This window comes from Mesoplodon densirostris, chromosome 6, assembly GCF_025265405.1.
Source record: "Mesoplodon densirostris isolate mMesDen1 chromosome 6, mMesDen1 primary haplotype, whole genome shotgun sequence".
NCBI lineage: Eukaryota > Metazoa > Chordata > Mammalia > Artiodactyla > Ziphiidae > Mesoplodon > Mesoplodon densirostris.
This window is the reverse complement of record NC_082666.1, coordinates 42,525,797-42,547,209: the sequence shown is the minus strand read 5'-3', so window position 1 is coordinate 42,547,209 and position 21,413 is coordinate 42,525,797. Positions and strand designations below refer to the sequence as shown.

The window sequence follows — 21,413 nt, the reverse complement described above, 5'->3', positions numbered from 1 at the left end:
GGCTGATGGGGAAAAGAAACGGGGGTTCAGCGACCGCTCCGCCTGCAAAGCTTCCTGATCCATTTTAACTTCTGACATACTTCCTTCTATCCAGACCCTGCGAGCTCAAAGGATGGAGAGGTCACCCCCAGTTAGTTACACAAAGCTGGGAATGCTGACAACAGAGGAGGAAGAAGCAACACAGGCCTCGGGATAACAGTGAAAAACAGTAAAAAGTAAGAAAAGTGAGTGTGGGGCCAGGTGCCGCTCTGGGCGCCCCACATCCATGGCCCCATGACTCTTCACACCAGCTGTGTGAGGGGGCACAATATGATCCCCCTGTAGGGGACAGGAAACTAAGGCACAGCTGGCTTTAGAGACCCAAGGTCACGTGGCCTTCTCAAGAGCAAACAGGCAGAGCCCAAGCCCGAGCCCAGCAGGCCTGCCCCAGACACGGAACTCTTCCTTACTGCGTACTTGCCAAAGCGGATGTGAACCCCAGCAGGACAACAATCCTGTGACTGTACCCAGTGCAAAAGCAAACAAGCACCTGAAGAAGAGGGGACCAGAACGTTAAATACCAACACGCGTCACACAGGTAAGTGATGTTCTCTGGACACACACACAGAGGTGCGTATTGGGCCATAACATGGAAGTTTCCTACTGTGTCATAATCAACAAGGTTTTGTCAACCTGCTGGCCACAACGTGGAGACAGGCTGCTGTCTCATTCCTGGGTAAAGGAGGACAATGACAACCACGCCGCCTTCACCCTTCTGTGCCTGTTTCCTCTTGGACCTCTCCGTCCAGCCCTCACTCTCTGTCCTGGATGGAGCTTTCTGGAGGAAGGTGTTTCTAGGGGTGCGTGCCTAGCAGTGAAATCTGGCCAAATGATTCTGGTGTTTATTTCTGGAGGTCTGAGCATGTGGACCATTTCCTGGCACAACAGGAAAGAAGTCACAGTGATACTATCTGTACAGTTAATCTCTCAGGGAGAGATCATCAAGAAGAGTGTTTATGGATATTCTGCGTAGGCCAGCGGGGAATCAGATTCACACAGCTCGTAGGTCCTGCTACTCTCAGAAAAGGTTTGCACGCATTCAATTAAAAAGGCAAAAGATCGCCCTAAGACACAGCGGTCCCACTTTGGGGTATATATTCAAAAGAACACAAAGCAGGATCTTGAAGAGATATCTGCACCCATGTTCACAGCAGCACTATTCACACTAGTCAAGAATCGAAGCAACCCAGGTGTCCCTCAACGGATGAATGGATAAAGAAAATGTGGCATATACATACAGTGGAATAGAACACGGCCTTTAAAAAGAAAGAATGTCACAGGCTACACCACTGGTGAGCCTTGAGGACATCGTGCTAAGCCAGTCACAGATGGGCAAGTACTGTATGATTCTACTCACAAGCAGTGTCTAAAGCAGACGGAATCATGAAAACATGAAGTAGAAAGGTGGCTGCCAAGGGTCGGGGAGGGGAGAGGGGAGGGGTGGGTGGCGGGGATGGACTAGGGTTTAATGGGCGTAGAGTCTCAGTGTTGCAAGACGAAAAAGTTCCAGACATTTGCAGCACAACAATATGAATATATTTAACACAACTGAATTGTACACTTCAATTTCCACCTTGCATGGGTATCAAAACCACCTTCCCAGGCTTCCCTGGTGGCGCAGTGGTTGAGAGTCCGCCTGCCGATGCAGGGGACATGGGTTTGTGCCCCGGTCCGGGAAGATCCCACATGCCGTGGAGCGGCTGGGTCCGTGAGCCATGGCCACTGGGCCCGCGCGTCCGGAGCCTGTGCTCCGCAACGGGAGAGGCCACAACAGTGAGAGGTCCGCATACCGCAAAACAAAACAAAACAAAACCACCTTCCCTCTGAACAACAGTGCTGAAACAGAACAGAAAAATAAAAGGAGCACTTAAATGATTACATGCTGATAATCTTGAAAGCTGATCTCTCCTGGGCAAATCATTTCTACAACAATTATGGCAATCTCACTTGCCCCTTCTCCACTCATTCCCCTCAGCCCCACCAAAAAAATCCTTATTAGAGTTTGCAAGTGCTTGAGGGCTTAGGAATTGCTGCAATTTGAAACATCTGAAGATATTTCTGTCTCCCATGTGACTTTATTCTTCCAAACAAAATACATTTTACTTATCTTCCCCCACCTATTACGGATGCATGGAAAAATACTGTCTCCACGTAAGTAAATGAGAAAAGAATCATAAAATGCCAGCAAGATCTTTATACATGCAGTTTTATATTTATTGAAAATCTTGAATCATTTTCAGGAAAACTAGGAAAACGCTTCTAGCTTTTTTGGGGGGTTCAATATAAAGGAAAAAAACACTTGCATTAAACAAAATTATTTTAAAATGAATTACATATTGTACTCTAAACAACCCAGTTGACTTTCACATTTTGGTGCAGAGTGACTTTGGGGGAGCTGTACTTCCTGGTGTGTGTGACCCGTCCCCTGGGAACTCTCAGCAGCAGACAAGGAAGTGCCACCAGAGTTTAACTGGACACTAAGCTCAGAAGACCTCGGAATGAATCACCCACAAACAAATGTATTATAACCATTCTATTCCAGGCAGGAAACAAGTATATTTGATCAAACTATTTCTCCATTAGATTGCTAAGAAAATAACCTCAACATGTCATAGTAAATTTCCACAGCAATAAATCTACAATAGATTATCATGTTCTGAAAAGCTCAATAAGACACAAATGACTAAATTTGTTAAAATGCTAACTTTTTTTTTTTTTTTTGCGGTATACAGGCCTCTCACTGTTGTGGCCTCTCCCGTTGCGGAGCACAGGCTCCGGATGCACAGGCTCAGCGGCCATGGCTCACGGGCCCAGCCGCTCCGCGGCATGTGGGATCTTCCCAGACCGGGGCACGAACCCATGTCCCCTGCATCGGCAGGCGGACTCTCAACCACTGCGCCACCAGGGAAGCCCAAAATGCTAACTTTTGAAAAGTTCACTGGAAGTGTGAGCCTCATCACGTTATAAAAAAGAGAAGGTGACCTTTATTGCTGTGTTTGTTTGGCTCATTAAAATAACCAACCTGCTTTGAAGATGTGGGTCCATCTTAAGCCTTACTAAAGATGACCCTCAAACAATCTAGCCCTTGTCAACCCACCAGCAATCAGGTGCCTGGATAACTTTTTGTAATGACATTCCTGTTAATGCTCTGGGAGATAAACCTCAAAAAGAAGAATTTAACCTTCGTGACCGGTGAATGACATTAAGAATGAAGGGAAGAATATGAAGTATTCATGAGAGTTTTCTTTTTACCCCTCACCAATTTCAAAATCTCCCAAAGCAATGCTACCCAAGAGAAACATAATGTCAGTCAGATATGGGAATTTTAAATTCTCTAGCAGTTACATTAAATTAAGTAAAAAGAAACAGGTTAGCCAAAGGGTTTGAATAGACATTTCCCCAAAGAAGATACACAAATGGCCAAAAGTACATGAAAGCTGCTCAGGGTCATTAGTCATTAGAGAAATGCAAATCAAAATGAGAAGGTACCACTTCACAACACTAAGATGTCTACAAGAAAAACAAACAAACAAAAGGAAAATAACAAGTACTGCAAGGACGTGGAGAAACTGGAACCCTCAGACCCAGCTGAGGAGAACGTAAAATGGTGCGGTTGCCGTGGAAAACAATTTGGCAGCTCCTCAAAAAGCTAAACGGTTATCATATGACCCAGTAATTCTACTGCTAGGTATATCCCCAAGAGAACACATGTGTACACAAAAACTGTCCACAAATGTTCACAGCAGAATTATTCAGAACAGCCAAAAAAGTGGCAACAACCCAAATGTCCATCAAGTGATGAATGGATAAACAAAAAGTGGTCTATCCATATAATGGAATATTATTCAGGCATAAAAAGAAATGAAGTACTGACACACTAAAACACGAAATACACCCGTAACAGGTACATCTATACAGAAAAAATAAATCAGCGGTTACTGGGGGCTGGGAAGCGGGTAAAGCGAGGAGCGACTGCTCCATGGGTACACATTTCTTCTTAGAGTGATGAAAATGTTCTGGAATTAGATAGTGGTGATGGTTGCACAACACTGTGAATATACTAAAAACCACTGACTTGTACACTTTAAAATGATTAAAGTGGTGACTTTTATGTTGTGTGAATTCATCCCAATTAAAATAGGTGAAATTAAATATTAATAATTTAATCTAAATACATCCAAATTATCATTTCAAGATATAATCAACAATCAACATAACAGTATTAATGAGATACTTTCCTTTTTTTTTTTTTCCCACACCAAGCCTTTGAAATCTAGCACATTTTACACTTACAGAGCATCTCAATTGGGACATTTCAGAGCTCAGCAGCCACCTGCCAGTAGAGAGAGCATAGCCCCTGAGCAATAAGAAGAGAGGGCAGGAGAGTGCCAGTAGCAGGTAAGTGCCAGTTAGTTATTATTTATTTACGGCACCCCGATATGATTACACACTCACACTGGCACCGATTCACAGCAACAACAGACAACTTGTCATCCAAACGCTTCAAACCCACGGTGCCCGTGGGCCAAACGCTGGCCCACTGAACATAAGTGGTTTCTCAGAGAAACCACGGCACAGACGGTGAGGCAACACGTCCAGTCCACAAAACCCTACAGCTGACAGAAGTCACTGCTGTGATTTAAAATATCACATGCAGAAATGTGAACACGGGTGGAATATTTGATATTAAATTATTTGGAGTTTGGCGGTAGTGCAGTTACGACAAAGGACGATCCCACCTTTTAGAGATACGTACTGAAATATGAATGATCGAAACGGCATGAATTATAATCACTGAAGCTTGATGTTGGACACTGGGGATCCATTAGATCATTCTGTCTACTTTTTCATGTTTAAACTTTTCTACAGTTAGTCTACACACACAGACACACTAATCTTGTGACACTGCCAATAATTAAAACAGAAAAGCAAATTAAGAACAAATCCTTTTTTAAATCTTAACTACAAGGCTGATTTTAGTGGGAAAAAAAGGTGAGTTAGATGATAGTGAAGTGAACTTTTTTTTTTTTTTTTTTTTTTTGGCCGTGCCACACAGCTTGCAAGATCTTACCTAGTCCCCCGACCAGGGATCGAACCCAGGCCATGGCAGTGAAAGCACTGAGTCCTAACCACTGGACCGCCAGGGAATCCCTAAACTTTTGTTTTCTGAAGGCAATTTTGGGAGGCTCAAGACCTCTTAGAGGCGCAGGTCCTTCCCATGTGTTACTTCTCACTTACACAGTTGGCCCTCTGTATCACGGATTTCACACCCGCCGTCGGTTGAAGCCACGGACACAAGGGCAGGCTGCACTCCACCAGTCATATGTGGGGCCTGAGCATCATGGAGGCTGGCAACCACAGGGTGTCCGGGAACCAATCCCCTGAGGATACCCAGGGACGACTCCAATTTCACTCCCCAAACTGAGCAGTTGTCTTATCACAGTATATACAGCTCCGTCAACAATTTATCAGCTATAAGGGCTTTTGAGGCTCATTAAGGGATAAAAGGGAGGAGCAAGAAAGAAGGAAATAAATAGAGAGATTGAGAGTATCAGAAAAAAGATGGGGGAGGGTGGTGATTTTCTTGAAGAAAATAAAAAGACTTGAAAGGAGACGGAAGGTTCTGTGGATTCTGATTCCGGGTCTGCTACGAATTTGCTCCTTGCCTCTGGACACCTCACTTAACTTCTCCCAGCCTCAGTTCCCCCAACTGGAACCTAAAGGGCAGGCCTGTGGTGTTTAATGGGGGTGCACTACGGGCATTTCAGGTGGGACAACTCTTTATTTTTTTATTATTATTATTTTTTTTTGCGGTACGCGGGCCTCTCACTGTTATGGCCTCTCCCATCGCGGAGCACAGGCTCCAGACGCGCAGGCTCAGCGGCCATGGCTCACGGGCCCAGCCGCTCCACGGCATGTGGGATCTTCCCGGACCGGGGCACGAACCCGTGTCCCCTGCATCGGCAGGCGGACTCTCAACCACTGCGCCACCAGGGAAGCCCAAGGGATAACTCTTTATTTGCCTACCGTCTCCACATGGCCACCCGGCTCCCCTCACCCCTTCCAATGCCAGCAGCACCCTCACCCCTGCAATGTGCGTCACAAAGACAAAAGGGAGCCCATCCCCTACATTTCCAAATGGCCCAGAGAGGAGGCTGGAAGTTTCATCAGTGAGGCCATTCTGCTCTCCAGAAGAAATCCTCTACAGCCACATCCACATAAAAGGGAGCAGGGGAGAGGTCCAGGCTCTGGCTCAGCCTGGCCGGACCCCAACCTCTCTACCACATGCCCCCAACTGGAAACCACTGGTCCTGATGTCCACAAGCATCCCTCCAATCCCTAAAATGCCTTAATCCTAAACCCAGAGAGGCTGAATGACACTGGGTGGCGGGAAGGAAGCACCAGCAGGAGGACACACTTCCCTGTGAGCGAGGCAGAAAGAGAACCTGCCCAGAGAAACTGCTGATTATGTAAAGGAGAAGAATATTCATCCACAGCTCAAGCGAGTCCACAAGGAGGCAGGGCCGCTGAAAAGCAGGCTGCCCTCCAGCCCAGGGGCCACTGCAGGGCCCCAGGACTCAGCAAACCCGTACCGCCTGTGCATCATGCGGTCTGCACACCGCTGCCCCCGGCTCCCCCACTGGTGGGGAGAAGGCCAGGCAGGGCCCCCAACAAAAACATGAGGGAGAGAGGGAGGGAGAGGTGTGCAGGGGCGGGTGCTGGCATCAGAAAGCTGCTGAGTCCAGCCCACAGGGAGGAGCTCAGAGAGAGAAAGACAGGCCTAAGTGCTAAGGTCAAGACCTACTCCTGGGAGTTCAAGAAACCCAGGACACTATACAGTATAAGAACTTGGGTTATTCAAGGTCCAGAAATGGTAGGGGCACAGGAGTAACAGGAAAGTGAGTGTGTATGTGTGCATGTGCATGTGCGTGTGCAAGAGAGAACTGATGTAAGAATGTGTGCTGAGTGAAACAAGCCAGACACAAAGGCACAAAGACTGTGTGACCCCACTTAGTGAGGTGCGGTGAATAGCCAAACCCGCAGAGACAGAAAGCAGAACCGCGGGGGCCAGACTGGGGAGGAAGGATGCAGAGTCAGTGTTTCACTGGGACAGAGCTTCACGGGGGAACACGAGAAAGCTCTGGAGATGGGTGGTGGTGACGGTCACACAACGACGTGCATGTACTTAATGCCAATGAACTGCAAATCGTTAAAATGGTCGTTTTATATTATGTACATTTTACCACAGTAAAATATACCCCCAAACACAGAGGCTGTGAGTGTGGGTGAGTCTGTGAATCAGTGTGTGAGGGCGTGAGAGTGAGTGAGCAGGTGCAAGGGTGAGAATGTGAAGGGGAGGTGAGTGGGCTTGAGCGCATGTGCAGGGACAGAGGCCGCCCTCAGCGTGAGCAGCCTGGTCGGAGGGAGCCCAGGTGCCTAACGGGCAGGCGCTACCAGGTGCACAGGAAGCGGCGCCCGGGCTGTGACTGCACAATGGGCTCGAGTCATGGAGTTTTAATGGAAGGTTGTATTAATCACAACTCTACACAAACCTTAAAAAAAGGAACACCACCTCTCCAGGAGAACACGCAGTACAAACAGGCATGATTACTCTATGCGCCCCAAAAGAGCGCCTGCCAGAGGTCCCCGTGCCCAGCTGACTGGGAGAGCACCGCCTGAAACTGGCTGGGAGGGCGGACTGAGCCTGGGCTTGCCCGGGAAGGTCACGCGCACCCATAGTTCTGCAGAGCAAGGTCCATGGGGAGGGTGGTTTCCACCATGGGGATGAGAACAAGGCCGACAGGGAGGGAGCCCTGGACCAAGACTGGTTCACACCCATGCCCAGCTCCCCATGAAGGGGCACAATGATTAAAGGAGGGAGGACAGATGGAGGGAGAGGGGAGGAAGGGAGGGTAGGGAATGGAAGATGAAGGGAGGGAAGGAGGGGGAGAAGAAAGGGGAGGAGGGGAGAGGAGGGGAGGAGGAGGAGGAGGGGTGGGGAGGGGTGGGGAGGGGAGGGGAGGAGGAGGGGTGGGGAGGGGAGGAGGAGGGGAGAGGAGGGGAGGGGAGAGGAGAGGAGAGGAGGAGGAGGAGGAGGGGAGAGGAGAGGAGGAGGAGGGGAGAGGAGGGGAGGAGGAGGGTAGAAGAGGGGAGCGGAGGGGAGAGGAGGGAAGAGGAAGGGAGAGGAGGGGAGAGGAGGGGAGAAGGATGGGAGGAGGAGGGGAGAGGAGACGAGGGGAGGGGAGTAGGAGGAGGAGGAGTGCGGAGGGGTGGGGAGGGGAGGGGAGAGGAGGGGAGGAGGAGGGGAGGGGAGAGGATGGGAGGGGAGGGGAGAGGATGGGAGGGGAGGGGAGAGCAGGGGAGGAGGAGGAGGGGAGGGGAGAGGAGGGGAGGAGGAGGAAGGGAGCGGAAGAAGGGAGAGGAGGGGAGGGGAGGGGAGGGGGGAGAGGAGGGGAGGGGAGAGGAGGGGAGAGCAGGGGAGGAGGAGGAGGAGGAGGAGGGGAGGGGAGAGGAGGGGTGGAGGAGGAAGAGAGTGGAAGAGGGGAGAGGAGGGGAGAGGAGGGGAGAGGAGGGGAGAGGAGGGGAGAGGAGGGGAGAGGAGGGGAGAGGAGGGGAGAAGAGGCAAGAGGAGGGAGGGGAGGAGAGAGGAGGGGAGAAGGATGGGAGTAGGAGGGGAAAGGAGACGAGGGGAGGGGAGTAGGAGGAGGAGGAGTGAGGAGGGGAGGAGGAGGAGGAGGGGTGGGGAGGGGAGGGGAGAGGAGGGGAGGGGGAGGGGAGAGCAGGGGGGAGGAGGAGGAGGAGGGGAGGGGAGGAGGAGGGGAGGGGAGGTGGAGGGGAGGTGACGGGAGGAGGAGGAGGAGGAGGGGAGTGGAGGAGGAGGGGTGGGGAGGGGAGGGGGAGGGAATGGAGGAGGAGGGGTGGGGAGGGGAGGGGAGTGGAGGAGGAGGGGTGGGGAGGGGAGGGGAGGGGTGGAGGAGGAGGAGGGGTGGGGAGGGGAGGGGAGGAGGAGGAGGAGGGGTGGGGAGGGGAGGGGAGGGGAGGGGAGGGGAGGGGAGAGCATGGGGGGAGGAGGAGGAGGAGGAGGGGAGGGGAGAAGAGGGGTGAGGAGGGGAGGGGAGAGGAGGGGAGGGGAGAGAAGGGGAGGAGGAGGAGGAGGAGGGGAGGGCAGGGGAGGAGGAGGGGAGGCTAGGAGCAGGGGAGGCGGAGGGGAGGGGAGGAGCAGGGGAAGGGAGGAGAGGAGAGGAGGGGAGGGGAGGGGAGGAAGAGCAGAGGGGACAGGAGAGGAGGCGGGGAGGAGTAGGGGAGAGGAGGGGTGGTGGAGGGGAGAGGAGGGGAGAGCAGGGGAGGGGAGGAGGAGGGGAGGGGAGGCAGAGAGGAGGGGAGGGGAGTGGAGGGGAGGGGAGCAGGAGGGGAGGCAGAGAGGAGGGGAGTGGAGGGGAGGGGAGTGGAGGGGAGGGGAGCAGGAGGGGAGGCAGAGAGGAGGGGAGGGGAGGGGAGGCAGAGAGGAGGGGAGGGGAGGGGAGGGGAGGGGGAGGGGAGCAGGAGGGGAGGCAGAAAGGAGGGGAGGGGAGGGGAGGGGAGAGAAGGGGAGGAGGAGCGGAGGGGACAGGAGAGGAGGGGGGAGGAGTAGGGGAGAGGAGGGGTGGTGGAGGGGAGAGGAGGGGAGAGCAGGGGAGGGGAGGGGAGGGGACGGGAGGGGAAGGGAGAGGAGGGGAGTGGGAGGGGAGGCGGAGGGGAGGGGAGGAGCAGGGGAAGGGAGAAGGAGGGCAGGGGAGAAGGAGGAGGAGAGGAGAGGAGGGGAGGGGAGAGGAGGGGAGGGGAGCGGAGGGGAGGGGAGCAGAGGGGTGTGAGCAAACCGAGACTGCCGTGATTGAGAACCTGCGTTAACCATCTCCCAGGTCACACGCAGCCCAGCCTCTAGCCCACCGTGACCTGGGTCACAGAGAACTGCCAAGAGGACCCAAACAGGGCAGGCAGTGGGAACCCCAGATGGTTCTTCGCTGCCTCTCTAGCAGCTGGCTCTCAGGCAGAACGGCCTCCTTCTCAGCGCGCAGACCCTGATGGTCTGTCATCAGCTGCCAGGGGACTTGGAGCCCTTCCCCTGGAGCAGCCCACTTGGGGTGCCCCTGCTCGGCACCACGCCCTAGCCCTCACCAGGACAGGCAAAACTGGAAAGCTGCCCACACAGGGGCTGGAGCTGGAAAATCTTCATCCCTGATTTCATAGGAAGAAAAGCACTGACGGCAGCACGTACAGCATCAGCAATCCAAAGCTCCCTGGCTGTCCTTAACTGGCCTGGAATCGCCCCTGATGCCAGCAGCATGGGCCCAGCCTCCTCCTGACCCACCCGCTGCACAGGCCGCAGGAGGAGCTGGGCTCAGCCCCTTCCGTGGGCGCCAGTTCTCCTGTTCCCAAATGGGAATCCCAACAGCTTGCCCTCCCCTGTGGGAGAGGCCACAGTTTGGGAAGTTCTGACTTTCTGCAAACAGGGTGTACACAGACGCTTGGGGACTAAAGAGAAAACTGAACTAAGTGTATGGATCCAGGGCTGCAGCCAGCGCTCCTAACACATCCCACACTGTTTTAAACAAGAAACAGCAGATCTCACTCATCAGCACCAAAGGGAAATACATGAAAAGACAGCTAGGTCAAATTCCCTTTTTGTATTTCACATCAAACACCATCCTGCAGTGCTGGGTTAGAAGAACAGAGGGTCGGGGAAGTGTGAGGAGGGGAGAACCAGACAAAAGCCACCCAGGGGCGCCCCTGGCTCTCGAGGAGCAAGGAGATGCTGACGGAAAGGCTCTTCCCTGTAGGAAGAAGCCGAGCGAAGAGCTTGTTTCCCTGCCTGTGGACACAGGAGAGCAGCGCACAGAGAACACACGCCCGCCTGCTCAACCCAGACGGTCAGGGGCAATCCACAAACAGGAAGGCAAGACACCGCCGTCCCCGTGGCGCTAGCCCAGCACGTACTGTGACACGTAACTGGGTCTTGAACCAAGTAAGCTTCTCCCTTAGTTTCTCCTGACGTCCAGCACCAACCACAACAGACCCCAGGTGCCTTCCCTGCAAAGCAGGGACGGCGCAGAAAATGTGTTTTGCTGTTTCTCCTAACACTCTTTTCTCTTTGTAATGTTGGGGGGTAAATTACTTGAGTTTAATCACAAAGCTGTCTTTGAAGGCTACATTCAAGCAGCAAACTAGAGTATTTACAACCTGAAAAGACTGAGAGTCTTCTGAAACACTTTTTCTCAGGAAACAGATTTTTGGTGGATTGCTTTTACCTGCTTCCCCTTTCTGCCTCTATACAGACCTGTCCCTCACCTCTCACCATGCCACCTGCCACCCAGGCCTGTCCACTCTTCCTCCTGGCCGTCTCTCAACCAGGCTCACTTTACAGAATTCATTCCACTCCTACCTCAGTTCAGCTCAGCAACATGTTTGACTCAGATATTTCAAGAGCTGCCTGAGTGGTCTGCCTCCTGTCTGCCCAGCTCCCTACCCTAAGCACACTCCCCAGGGGCCTGGGCCTGCCTTTTAAACCCCCAGATCTGATCTGACAGCCTTAATCTACAGCTTGAACCCTGTTATGGTTCCCCTGTCCTCGAACTCAAGTCCAAACGCCCTAGTGATTTAAAAAAGATCCTCTTCTTAGGACCCCTGCACCCCTCTCTACTCTGGGTCCAACCCCACTCTCTCTACGCCCAGCCACCAGGTGCTGTCCCCGCACCCCGGGAGGGACACATTCACCTGTCGCTTCCAGGTGACACCTGAGATGGCTCTCCTCGCACAGTGACTCACACAGCGTGCAGACACCCCGCTCCACCTGCCTCGTGGAAGATGCACTAGACGTCTGAAGCATGCAGCTCTTACTTACTGTGCCCTCCTGAATGGCAAAGGTTAATGCACGTTTTTCAGATTTGTTCCCAGCAGGATTTAGATTCAGATCGGAGGTGTTCACTTGCGACTGGAATGCTGAACAGGGTGAGGGCGCTGGAGGTGCAGAATGCAGCAAGGATGGGGACCCGGCTCTGAACTAGAGGTGCAGCAGCAGCCTCCCGTCCAGCTCTAGGTCGGGCACGGGGAGCGGGCCTTCGGGGCCAGTCCCGCCTGGTGCCCCAGGAGCCATGCCTGGCCCGGGGCTGCTCCTCCAGACCTTCCCACCTTTCTATAGTCACCTGCTTCCCTGTACTAAATCCTTTCTGCTTAAAAATCAACCCCGATAGGGCTTCCCTGGTGGTGCAGTGGTTGAGAGTCCGCCTGCCGATTCAGGGGACACGGGTTCGTGCCCCGGTCCGGGAGGATCCCACATGCCGCGGAGCGGCTGGGCCCGTGAGCCATGGCCGCTGAGCCTGCATGTCCGGAGCCTGTGCTCCGCAACGGGAGAGGCCACAACAGTGAGAGGCCCGCGTACAGCAAAAAAAAAAAAAAAAACGACCCCAATAGACCTGTTAACTCATCTTTCTGCTGCATTCGACGTGAAGTGCACAAACAAAGGGCCCGGCCTGGTCCACCACAGGGTTCAAGGCCAGCAGCTGGCAGAATAAATACTAAACAGATGGATAGAAATGGACATGGAGAATTAATGGGAATAAAACCAGAAAAGCTATTTTAGAACCCTTGATTCTTCAGTCAACCACAGGAGTAAAAGGTGATAAAAATCAAAAAAACTACTTTTATCTGCACAAGTCCATTCTGATTCCCTAAGAAAACCCACTGTCTGGAAGAAAATCATCACTGTTCCCAGCTACGGAAGAAAGGCTGGCCCAGAAAGAAGAAACTGGAACACTCAGAACTGTGTCCTGCTGTTTGAAAATTCAGTGTGGTGAGGCCAAAGGGATGGAGAAAACCAGCAGCCCGGGCCCAGCCCTGCCCCCGCCGGCCGCTCTGCAGGCCCCCGAGCCGGGTTACCTCTCAGGGGGTCAGTGCTTGCCTCCATCTCAGAGGTGACAGTGCCTGTCTTCCAGGCTGGCACGTTGAGAAATGACATGTGTTCACATGTGTGAAAGCATTTGGGGAACTCTAAAGCGGGACAAATGGCCAGATTTCTTAATGCTCGTCGTTTCCTTTTCAAGAGGCAGAATCTTACAGAGGAAGTCACGCATAGGAACCAACACTGCTGCGACCCAGGGAAGCAGCCCCAGCCCAGGTCCAAACACCACACAGGAACCAGGAGGCACACACCTGGGGTTCTCCTGGCCCCCCACCACCACTACCCGTCACTCACAACAGGAGAGTCCCAGAAACGTAGGATATTTTCCCACCATACACCTCAAATAATGCCTTCCAGAGCCCCTTCGTGCCCTGCGTCACCGTGCAAGAGAGGACAAACCGGCAGCTGATAGGCCACCTCGATGGGGGCGCAGGTCACACAGGTGAGTGACAGCGGGGGGCCGAGGCAAGTGCAATGGGGGCCCGTCCTCCCTCCGCCTTCCCAGCTAGCTGCCTCTTCTATTTAAGATTTCCTCTTCCTGGACACAAAACAGTTAACGTGTCGCCAGCGTCCCCTCTTCCACCCTTCCGCTTCACCATCTTTCTTCTTTTAGGTCAGGAACGACACAGGAACCGTATTTCCACCACAAATGAAATGTTACTCAAACGATTTTTCTTTGCACTACTCAGTGTTAACTTACATATTTTAACAAATAAGTGAAGTCTCAATATGCCAGAGCAGACAAATGGCTGCAAGAAACCATCCTAGAAAGAATGTCCCAAACAAAACTATGGCAAATGAAGCTATTTCTGACTCTCACTTCTGGCAAGTGAAAATGAACACAACAGCAGGACGTTCAGCCTTCCCTGGACAAAGTGCTACTCAGTAATCCAGGGTCTCCCAGACTTCTTCCCCAACCATCTCAGATATTAGGTAATCAGTCCCTCAAATGCTTTTAGGGCCACCACGTGGCTACAGGGCAACAACTAGTCAGGAGGCTACCCAAGATCTTGGTAAGTCTTCAGACCTACAAACATTAACTGGCATTCTGCCAAGAGTAAAAGAATGAATTCAACCACTCTGTGCCATCCTCAGGAGTCGATGTAGACCTGTACAAGAGACCCTCCATTAGCTTTTGCCAAAACTAACAACAACCTGGGGCTCTGTTTCCACTGAGGACCCTTAAAAACCTGTTTTATAGGTATATACCTATACACCTGTACAAAGAAAATAGTATTTCACTGGGTGCTTATGTGAGGATTATTTGTACCTACACAAATGTGGTGGTTTAAAAATATCCCCTCAAGGGGCTTCCCTGATGGCGCAGTGGTTGACAGTCCTCCTGCCGATGCAGGGGACATGGGTTCGTGCCCCGGTCTGGGAAGACCCCACATGCCGCGGAGCAGCTGGGCACGTGAGCCATGGCCGCTGAGCCTGTGCGTCCGGAGCCTGTGCTCCGCAACGGGAGAGGCCACAGCAGTGAGAGGCCCGCGTACCGCAAAAAAAAAAAAAAAAAATACCCTCAAGTTCTTGACACTGCTCCCCAGAATGGAGTCTAATTCCCGCTCCTTTCATCTGGTCTGGCCTTAGTGACCTGCTTCTAACTAATGCACAGGAAGTGACCCTGCAGACTTCTGAGGTCCAGACAGTGAAAGGTGTACAGGGTTGAATACTGTAGCCCCAAATTCATGTCCACCCAGAACCTGTGAATGAACCTGTTCACAACCTCATTTAGAAACAGGGTCTGTGCAGATGTAAGTTGTAGTGAAGGCAGGGGGGTGGGTCCCGAATCAGCATGACTAAAGAGAAGAGGTGAAGGTACAGAGACACAGAGGGAAGATAGAGGCAGAGACTGGAGTGATGCACCTGCAGGTCAAGGAATATCAGAAACCGCCAGCAAACACCAGAATCTACTACAAGAGCCAAGGAAGGGTCCTCCCCTAGAGCCTTTGAGGCAGCGTAGCCCTGCTGACACCCTGATTTTGGACTTGCAGCCTCCAGAACCATGAAACAACAAACTTCCGTTTTAAGCCATCCAGTTTGTGGTATTTGTCCTGGCAGCCCTGGGAAACTCTTGAATTGCTTGCTCCCTCTCCCTTTGTTGGTATCGTCGCTCTGGGAACCCAGCCTCCATGCTTCCAAGAAGCCGCCAGCCACATGGAAAAGCCACGTGTAGGGTCCCTGACTGCCAGACACACAAGTGAGGGAACCCGCAGGCAACTCCACCCCAAGCTTTCAAAGCACCCCAGGGACTTCCCTGGTGGCGCCGTGGATAAGACTCCGGGCTCCCAATGCAGGGGGCCCGGGTTCAATCCCTGGTCAGGGAACTAGATCCCACATGCATGTCGCAACTAAGAGATTGCATGCCACAACTAAGAAGCCCGCCTTCCGCAACTAAGACCTGGTGCAACCAAATAAATAAATAAATACTTTTTTAAAAAAAAAAGGGACCCCAGATGGTGGAGTGTGGAGAAGAGACAAGTTGTTCCCTCTGGGCCCTCCCAAAGTGCAGATTGTGAGCAAAATAAACGTCTGTCATGGTTTTAAACCACTGTGTTTGGGGGCAATTTGTTATCCAATAATAAATAACAGGACAACACATGTATGTATAATCCTGTTCACCTGACTCAAACGCAGATCTTCACATTCAAAACATGGTCCCCTATGCCAATTAGATGCCAAGGCAGTCTACAAAATTTCCCTTCAGCAAACATTTATGAAGAATCCTCTTATCTGGAATTACACCCTTGCCTTCCTACCTAAGGGAGGGTCACCTCAACACCCCTAGATAACAATGCAGAATAAGCCAAGAGTTGCTGGGTCTTTTTAAATGACGTGTGAAAACTAGGTGTATTCAAACACGTTTATCATTTAAAGAACCCCCTTCATCTACAATCTTCATGACACGCTACATTTATAAAAGCTTGAATGCAACCATAATTTATAAAAGCTTGAGTATAATGTGTATTTTTTTTTTTTTTTTTTTTTGCGGTACTTGGGCCTCTCACTGTGGCCTCTCCCGTTGCAGAGCACAGGCTCCGGACGCGCAGGCTCAGCGGCCATGGCTCACGGGCCTAGCCGCTCCGCGTCATGTGGGATCTTCCCAGATCGGGGCACAAACCCGTGTCCCCTGCATTGGCAGGCGGACTCTCAACCACTGCGCCACCAGGGAAGCCCTGTAATGTGTATTTTTTAAAAGGGGGTGGAAGGTTCCCAGTGGTTAATCTCTGAGTCATGGAATTACAGGTGATTTTGATTTTCTTTTTATATTTTCAAAATTGTCTACAACAACAATATTTTGATAATTAAGAAAAAGACGACTTTTTGACATTTACTTAAGCCTGACTCATATACAATCATTTTTTGTTTTAAAACAAAGCTGAATATCCCTACTTATATATAACTCAGGAAATGAGCTTCCACCCAGTTAACTTGCATAATAGCATTTATGCAAACGGTCTCAACAACACCTATTTATGCAACAGACAGGAATGCAGAAAAGAAAGAAAATGAAAATGACAGTTCAATCTCCAAGAATCATCTGAAGTCTCATTTGAAGTGTTTACCATCAAGCAATCAGTCTGTGAGATTTGGTTCAAATTATCAAGACAGAGAACCTGACTGATCAGCCGCTGCCCTGGCAATGGGTGCGCTTCACTGTGCCAGGCTTCTCCCTGCATCCAATGGGCAATGGCTGGTGAAAAATGAACAGGCCAGGAAGGTGCCGAAAGAAAAAGACAACAACAGCAGGACCACGTTTGGTGAGCAAGGTGGAAAAAGCTAATAAAAATGTAATAATATATATGTACAACTTCTGTTCCAGCAATTCAACTTTTAAGTTTATCCCTAAAACTCCTTTGACCATGACTCACAATGACAAATTTTCTTATAATACAGTGTAAATATTCACACATATATTTTTATATATAAGCTGACACAATGGTTTTACCAAACAATACAAAATGATATAACAGTATTCTAATATTTTAAATGTTTTTAATGTGGGTCATAACCTACTAAATTATTATTCATGGCTCATTAATGGGTCCCAAACTATAGTCAGAAAAGTACTGCAAGCTTGGAGAAACTCACAGGTGCTGTGGGAGCCCAGTAGAAGCAGCTCATTCTCTGCAATAGCCAGACCCTAGAAACAACTTACGGGCCCATAGCAGAGGTGGGTAAACTGTGGTATATCTATGCAAAGAAATAGGGCACGGCAGTGAGAATGAATAAACTAGATCTATATACCAACAGAGACCTCAAAAACAACGTTCACTGTAAAAAGCAAGTTACAGAGTGTTACAGCAACCAAACATATACAGTAAGAACTCCCCCCGCCAAAAAAATGCAGGGCTTCCCTGGTGGCGCAGTGGTTGAGAGTCCACCTGCCGATGCGGGGGACACGGGTCCGTGCCCCGGTCCGGGAGGATCCCGCATGCCGTGGAGCGGCTGGGCCCACGAGCCATGCCGCTGAGCCTGCGCGTCCGGAGCCTGGCTCCACAATGGGAGAGGCCACGGCAGTGAGAGGCCCGGGTACCGAAAAAAAAAAAAATGCATTGCTTTAGTCGCATGTAGTAAAAGTTCAGAAATAAAAACTACAGTCATTAAAATTCACAGTAGTGGCTTTGAGCAGGAGGGAAAGAGGGAAGGAACTGACAGAGAAGACACAGGGGACCACAACTTTATGTTTTTGTTTTAAATAATTCCTGAGTTAGGAGCACAGAGGTATTAACTTACTATTCTTCTGACCTTTCTGCACATCCAGCTATTTCATAATGAAACTGTTCTAGGTCTCATGACATCACTGTAGTGCAGCTGTTGAGAAGCTCACATGATGTTTCCCACTTGCTACCCATTCTCGGTGACATCTAAAGGGGAGTCTGAGCAAGTTGGTCTCAGTACTGACGACCCTGAGACACACCTATGTCCCACATCTGGGTGGATGGCGCTCTCAGGGGAACAGTAGTGAGCAGTACATCTGCAGCTTGGCACACCTAAAAACTTCCAAAGATTCCAGTAAACATGGGTAAAGATGAAAAGTATATCTTAGGGAAAAAAAGCAATTACTTTGTAACAGTACTGCCAATTAAAAAAAATTATATCTCAATTTATAATGCCCTCTACTTTTAAAATCATTTCATTGAGGGTCAAAAAAAATGAAAATAAAAACCTGAGAACACAATTTTATTTTTAAAAGTATAATACCATGAAACATCTCATCTCCATCAGCAGTCTCTGGATTAGCTACCTGCATCATGATGATCTTGTGTGTGTGTGCGCACACTGTAAGTGCATACAATTTTTTGAAAATTCTATACTTCTGAGGCCCAACATTCAGAGATTCTGACCTAGTGTATTTTATTTATCAGTATATATATTGATTCTTTATTTTATTTCATTTATTTATTTATTTATTTTGGCCAAACCACACGGCTTGTGGGATCCTAGTTCCCCGACCAGGGATTGAACCCATGCCCCCCGCAGTGGAAGCACGGAGTCCTAAACACTGGGCTGCCAGGGAATTCCTGACCTAGTGTATTTTAAAACTCTGTATCTCTTGGGTAAGCTCCCAGGTGATTGTGCTGGGCAGCCAAGTGAACAGCGACTGCTCTGAAACAACTTCTGTAACCAATAAGTTCAAAACCCCAAGGTGAGGCATAAACACCAGCCAATTTCATAGACTGATGATTCTGCACCACTGAACTTTGGCAAGCAACAGAGGCTTTGATGGGGAGCACAGCCACCTGATCAGGTGACCTCATCTTCCATCGCCCAATTCTGAGCCCTACAGAGAAAAGGAAGAGGCACCAAAGAAGCAAAGGAGACCCAGCCTTGGCCCAACTGCTCCTCCAGGAACATGACTGTTAACTCAGAGGCCAAAAATCAGGGGTTTCATATGAGTTTTGTCTCTATGATCCAAACCTGTGCTGTCTACTATTTGGCTATTTAACTTTTTCCTTTCAGTTTTATTGAGATATAATTGGCATACAGCACTGTGTAAGTTTAAGGTGTAGAGCATAATAATCTGACTTATATACACCATGAAATGATTATCAAATAAGTTTAGTGAACATCATCTTTTATAGATATAAAATTAAAGAAACAAAAAAATTTTCTTCCTTGTGACGAGAACTCTTTAGGATTTACCCTCTTAACGACTTTCATATATAACATACAGCAGTGTGAATTATATTTATCATGGTGTACATTACACCCTAGTACTTATTTACCTTATAACTGGAAGTTTGTACCTTTTGACCGCCTTCATCCAATTCTGCCTCCCCCCAGCTCCAGCCCCGCCTCTGGTAATCACAAATCTGATCTCTTTTTCTATTACTCTGTTTGTTTTTGAGGCCTATTTGACCTACAACACTATGTAAGTTCCTGTTACACAACACAGTGACTCAATATCTCTATACATTTCAAAATGATCACCACAGTAAGTCTAGCTACCATCTGCCATCATACAAAGATATTACACAGTTATTCACCATATTCTCTATACTTCATGCCTGTGACTCATTTATTTTGCAACTGGAAGTCTACACCTCTTCATCTCCCTTACCTATTTCTTTCCTCTCCCCATCCACCTCCCCTCTCCCCTCTGGCAACCAACCATCTGTTTGTTCTCTGTATCTATAAGTCTGTTTCTGTTTTGTTGTTTGTTCATTTGTTTTGTTTTTTAGATTCCACATGTAAGAGAAATCATACAGTATTTGTCTTTTTCTGTCTTATTTCACTTAGCATAATACTCTCTAGGTCAATCCAAGTTTTTGCAAATGGCAAGACTTTTTTTTTTTTTTTTTTTTTTGGCGGTACGCGGGCCTCTCACTGCTGTGGCCTCTCCCGTTGTGGAGCACAGGCTCCAGACGCATAGGCTCAGCGGCCATGGCTCACAGGCCCAGCCGCTCTGCGGCATGTGGGATCTTCCCAGACTGGGGCACGAACCCGTGTCCTCTGCATCGGCAGGCGGACTCTCAACTACTGGGCCACCAGGGAAGCCCGACTTCATTCTTTTTTACGGCTGAATAGTATTCCACTGTATGTATACACCACATCTTCATTATCCATTCATCTACTGATGGGCACTTAGGTTGCTTCCATATCTTGACTATTGTGAATAATGCTGCAATGAACACAGGGGTGCATATATCTTTTCAAATCAGTGGTTTTGTTTTCTTAGGATAAACACCCAGGAGTGGAACTGCTGGATCATATGGTAGTTCTATTTTTAATTTTTTTGAGGAACCTCCATACTGTTCTCCATAGCGGCTGCACCAATTTACATTCCCACCAACAGTGCAAGAGGGTTCCCTTTTCTCCACATCCTTGCCAACACTTGTTATTTGTTGTCTTATTGATAATAGCCATTTTGACAGGTGTGAGGTGATATTTCACTGTGGTTTTGATTTCCATTTCCCAGATGATTAGTGATGTTGAGCACCTTTTCATGTGCCTGTTGGCCATCTGTATGTCTTCCTTGAAAAAAAAAGTCTATTCGGATCCTCTGCCCATTTTTTAACCGGGTTCTTTGTTTTTCTGATGTCGAGTTGTATGAGTTCTCTGCATATTTTAGATACTAACATGTATCAGATACATAGTTTGCAAATATCTTTTCCCATTCATCTGGCAGCCTTTGGTCTTGTTGATAATTTCCTTTGCTGTGCAAAAGCTTTTTTAGTTTGAGACGGCCCCATTTGTTTAGTTTTGCTTTTGGTCTGTCTCTACTGTCCAAACCTGTGCTGCCCAATATATGGCTATCTAATTTTAAATTAGCTAAAATTAAATAAAATTCAAAATTCAGTTCCTTAGTCCCACTAGCCACATTTTAGGCATTCAACAGCTACATGGGGCCAGCTGCTACTGTACCACAGAGCAAAAAAAGGGAACATTTCCACCGTCACAGGGAATTCTGTTAGACAGTGTTGACCCGAACGAGGCATGAATTTCATTACCACACTGTCCCTGACAGGTTCGGCTGTCAAGCTTCTACCCAGCCCCCCACTTGGGGACTTTTATGCCCATGCAGAATAGCAATGCCAGCCTGAGGCAGGGATGCTGGCCAAGGTTGGAACTCCCTAGGTCACATAAGATTTGCACCCATACGTGCCAGCAAGCCAACTCCTCCCACAGCTGAGAATCACTATTAGTCCACCAGTAGGGTCTTGAAAATTCTGAAAAAGAGCCTCATTCCAATTCAAAGCACGAGTGCTAACTTCCTAAGATTAAAAAATATAGATAACACAGAGTCATGTACTGGGGGTGACAGACCAGCCCAACTTCTCTGGGGACTTCCCAGTCAGATTGAAACAATCAGGTATTTTTCACCTCAGAATTTGGAATTGGGGACAAAGGAGAACTAGCGGGAATACAGTAGTCTTTCGAAGCAAGGAGACAGAAAAGTGATCCCATCGCCCAGCTTTAACAACTATCAACTCAG

At 49.5% G+C, this 21,413-nt stretch overlaps 1 protein-coding gene across 2 annotated transcripts in view; it reads right to left on the bottom strand.

The window, feature by feature from the left end:
* The window catches only part of GOLM1 (golgi membrane protein 1), a 64,417-nt gene that overhangs the window by 26,386 nt on the left and 16,618 nt on the right, over positions 1–21,413 (bottom strand). The window lies entirely within an intron of this gene.